This window comes from Lactuca virosa, chromosome 6, assembly GCF_052849685.1.
Source record: "Lactuca virosa cultivar CGN04683 chromosome 6, Lactuca_virosa_CGN04683_v6, whole genome shotgun sequence".
NCBI lineage: Eukaryota > Viridiplantae > Streptophyta > Magnoliopsida > Asterales > Asteraceae > Lactuca > Lactuca virosa.
This window is the reverse complement of record NC_136431.1, coordinates 323,103-328,071: the sequence shown is the minus strand read 5'-3', so window position 1 is coordinate 328,071 and position 4,969 is coordinate 323,103. Positions and strand designations below refer to the sequence as shown.

At 37.5% G+C, this 4,969-nt stretch overlaps 1 non-coding gene across 1 annotated transcript; it reads left to right on the top strand.

Moving 5' to 3' along the window:
• Positions 1 to 305: 305 nt before the first annotated feature.
• Positions 306 to 412, top strand: LOC145123094 (small nucleolar RNA R71). Its single transcript, XR_013714973.1, has one exon. It is a non-coding gene; the product is annotated as a small nucleolar RNA R71 (small nucleolar RNA).
• Positions 413 to 4,969: the final 4,557 nt, after the last annotated feature.

Below are 4,969 nucleotides of genomic sequence, written 5' to 3'. Positions count from 1 at the left end.
TATCCAATTCCTACTTGACGAGTTTGGGGCCTCCAACTCGTCGAGTCCCTTCGTAAAAATGCAAAATTCTTATTTAAAATACATACCAGAAACCGGGCGTTACAAATCTCCCCCACTTATTTTAGACTTCGTCCTCGAAGTCTGTCGCTGCATCCGGAAAAAGCTCGGGGTAGTGCTCCCTCATCTCGTCCTCCGGATCCCAAGTCCATTCTGTGCCCTTGCGGTGCTGCCATTGAGAGTCAATGAGTTGTCTAGTGGTGACGTTTACTCCATCATAAAAGATCGACACTTCTTATTGCAGATTGAGGTCGTTTTGGGGGCAATTCCTAAGTAGACCCTTATATCGCTCCCATGCTTCATACATCGACTCCCCCATTTTTTGTTTAAAATTGGCAATGGCCTTCTTGAGCTTAGCCACCTTGGATGGTGGGAAAAATTGTTCCAAAAACGTTTCACGCATCCTTGCCCATGTCGTTATCGCGCCTGGTGGAAGTGCCTTCAACCAATCCTTTGCAGCTCCCTTGAAAGTAACAGGGAGCATCCTTAACAACATCGTTTCTCTTGGGACATTTGGAATGTTAAAGTAGTCGTCGATGTCGTTGACTTCATCGAGATGCTTATAAGCATCTTCGTGATCCTTTCTGGTGAAAGGAATCTCCTTTAGTGCAGTAAGGATGTGCCCCTTAAGTTCAAATGTGGCAGTGGCGGGTATGGTGGGTTGCACAACCCCTAGTTCGGTGTCGTCTCGAACTCTCTTTTTGTACGCCTCCATCGAGAGGTCGGCAATGTTCGCCATAGTGTTGTCGGGTGCTTTGTTTAGCTCATTTTCTGTTTCAGATTCGGTTTTGCTTCCTTCCTTTTTGTTTCGTACTCGGTGTCTTCCTTCGTTGGATTTCTCTTTGTATCTTCGTCCTTCAGTGCTTTGCTGGATTCTCCCATTTTTCCCTTCTTCTTTCTAAAAACCGACTTGAGATTCTTAAAAGGTGACTTCTTTGGTGTATCAGATTCTCCTACAGTTTTGTCTTTGTTTTTGCGAAAAGCGGATTTTGGGTCTTCAAGTTTCGGAATCAAAGATGACTTTGATCTGTGGGTCATAAACGAACTGCAAATAAACAAAGGAAACGCTTAAAAAGAATAAAAACGAAAAATAAAGTTCTACTCTTACGATGCCACGGCGTGGTAAAAATTACCACGTCGTGGTGAGTCAAAAAGAAATAAAACCTAAATAAAAGTGAAAGTAACTAAAATAGCAGATTATAAAGTAACTAAACAGTAAATAATCCTAATAAAATAGCAGATTATAAAGTAACTAAAATTGCATCGTTCTCCGGCAACGGCGCCAAAAACATGATATGTATTTAATGTGCATATATATTTGTTCAAATTTCAATTTAATAAAACTAATGTTTCTTTCACTAGACTATTAAACACACTAGGCAGTGTACCTGATCGTGTAATAGTATAGATATGGTAAGAACAAGTGTCGAACTCAAGGAACGGTGTTTTGACTAACTTTATTGTACTGTTAACTACTTACTGATGAACTTAGAAAATGTTTTGTTTTCCTAGTTTTGCAAGACTAGATACTTAAATTACCAAACTAACTAATTATCAATTAATTAAGCTAACACTATACTAATGCAAGAGAGCAAAGATGAGTACCAAGGTGAGTGAGAGACTTTCGTTTAACTTCGGATTTACTTGATATTATGGTTGATTAATGGAAGTGCAATGGATTTTAGTTTCTTTGGTTACTGATTCCTAAGATGACCAAATTAATATTCACTAATTTAATCCTTTAGCAAACTAGCTTATTTATTCGGTGATCAATTGGACAAACTTACAAGTTGACTAGTGTTTGGTTCGAATTGATTAGACTTATAATCGATTGATCAATTTTAGTTTATTGATTCAATTCAATATATTATTTGTCGTCATATATTAGCTCCTATACCTTTTTACCCACTTTTCTACTTAACCATATGTTTTGTTCACAACTCTAGTCCTACAATTTTGCAATTCACAAGATCATAAGATTCAAATTTAACTAAGAAGATAGTCATACTAACTTAATCAAATTCAACAATAAATAGAGAAAATAGTTATCAAAAGTACTTGAGGTTCTTTAATAAGCAAAATCAACAAATAACCAAATAGCTAAATCCAATCCATAAATTCAACCATAAATAATCAATCCATCCTCAGCTAAACGAAAGTCATGAGAATTTAGCTCATGATTCAAGCAAACAAGAACATAAAATCGAAATTCAAAGTAATTGACATGGCAAAATCTAATGAAAAATTGAAGTGTAGAAATTTGTTGCCTTAATGCTCCTCCTTCCAATGGTATGATCGAATTCCTTGCTTCCAAGCCTAAGAACAGGTGCTTTGCCTTTAAAAGTAATGATTAATTCCAGAGCCAAAGGTCCCAATTCGGAGGAGAATGAGACCTATTTATAGTTTTCCCGAATTCATATCACAACGATGTGGTAAGGCCACCACGTCGTGGTCTTCGTGTTTATCCCGTGTTCTACAAGTCTTCGAAGCAAATCGGGATTCTTCACTTCACCACGCCGTGGGAAATCCACCACGACGTGTTGGGTATTTTTTCTTCATTTTAAAGCTTTGATTGAAACTCCCAACTCCCAGGTCCAGCTTCCAGCTTCCTTTTTGCCCAAAGCATGTCTTTTATCCCTATAACACAATTCATAACAAATAAAGTATCTTTTGTTCTAATAAGGGCATAAAAGTAATTAAAATATTAAGTTATGATGTATAATTATGTGTATAAATATGCACATATAAAAATACCTTACACTTATTCTTTGCTTGCCCCCAAGCAAATTGATTTCTTATTTTACCAGCAAAGTACAAAACAATCCATTTCAAACCCATCCATTATCCCAAGACCTCAATGCATGTATTTGTGTCTATAATTCCTAAGAACTTCCCACTCCTAAATACTCACAATCCTTATGAACCTTCACCCCTTAGCTTATACGACACTCATTTTTGCAACCTTCCGAATCAATCCTCAGAAATCTTCCTTACCGTCAAGGTATTTTTGGATAAACAACTAAGCATACATAAATTTTAGAAATTACAACTTTGATACCATAATGGAGCTCTTTGAATTCTTCATTTTCTTTGTATATTTGATCTTTGATTTCTTTGAATTCACCACCTTTTCTGTTTGATTTTTGGTATCTTCAACTTTTTAGGTTTGTTCAGAATTTTGATCTTTGAATTTCATAATTTGACTGCTCCAAAACTCTTTAACTTTTTGGTAATTTCTCTATCTTTTGTTTTTTCTTCACATGTATCTCACTTTTTTTCCTTTTATTTCACTCAAATCCTACATGCTTAAGCAAGGAGCTTAGCTTCAACCTTTATTGGTTAAGGTATTAGTCTAAGTGCAATGACTAACTAAGCTTTCCTGGATAGATTTCAGGTTTAGGATGCAGAACGTATTATGCCATACAAGCTACGATATTACCTTTCATACCTCATGACTTTTTACTAGGAAAAGGGAAGCCAAAAATACACTGTAACATGTGTTGGATCAGGTAAACATTTGGGTTCTCATCGGATCATCCCATACTATACTAGCAAAAAATTTAATTAGCTAAGTTTCCTAAATTAAACTATTATTTCAAGTTTATATGAATGCAAAATTTGAAACTAGCAATGCAAAAATTTAAAAATCAAATGCTTCTTCCTATGCAATATAATATACCCTCTACCCCACACTTATTTCATGCAATGCCCTCATTGCATGTTATGCAATACATAAAATGAACAAAGAGGGAGAAAAAGGAACAGACTCCCCTGGGATAGAAGATGCATCTCGAATCGTGTGGAAATTTGTAGAAAAGCCAGGTTGCTTGAAAGTGTGAAACGAAATTGGAGAGTATAATGACAGCCTCCTTATGCGATGAACAACTCCCCCACGACATAGGAACAGGTCAATCATGTTGTGGCAGCCAGGATAATACTTCTTTATCGCGTTAAAATAAATTCTATGGTGTGGGAACAACTCATCCATACCATGAGAATGAATATAAAATTAGAAACGCCACTATTGAAGTGCTAGACTTCTGAAAGTACGGGATCAGACATGAAAACGGACTCGAAAAGCACCACCTCGTGGCGGATTTCACCACCTCATGGTGGACCAAACATATTGTGATTTTGTTATTTTAACTGCGACACCACGACGTGGTGGTCTTGAAATGGCAATTTACTGTGCCGGAATCAATTGATTTCTGGAATATTTGTGGCACCAACTAATGTATGAAGCTTTTAGGCGTAACTCCTCACTTATTGACGCAACAAACACCCTAAAAATTGCTCAAAGCTCGCTTCTGTCGTCGTTTCTAATCTTTCTCTATAAAGCACCTTCTTTTGCCAATAATACCCTTTCTCGGACTCTACAAATTACACCTGGAAATCTAAAGCAAAGAGGAGTAATGAAAGTAGGAAACATTGTCAAACAACCAAACCAAAAAGAAATAAGTATCTAAACAACCAAACCAAATAAACCAAACACATAAAAAAAGACATAAAATAAACAAAGTCTTCAATCCACTAAAACAAAAGGATAGAACTCTCATTCTTCGTCATCTCCATCATCACCTCCTCCTCCACTACCGCCCACTCCACCGCGTTGCTCTCTCCACAATTCCTCCCAACTCGGTGCGTATGGGTAAGCAGGAGGAAAATGAATGGGTCGGGTTACATGCATCTGCTCCATAAGATGGTCTAGGCTCATGTTGGTGTAGTTGGCACTCATTGCCAAATTATCATCAAACCTCCTCCTTGTAATGCTATAGGGATCCATGGGTAGCTCGTCATCGGTGGGTACAACTGGTGGTTAATTTTCTTCAGGCTCCCTTCCTCTTTGCCTTACCCTCCTCGGAGCTTGGCCTCGTGGAGTTTCATCGGGAATGGCAAAGTGGCCCATCCCATG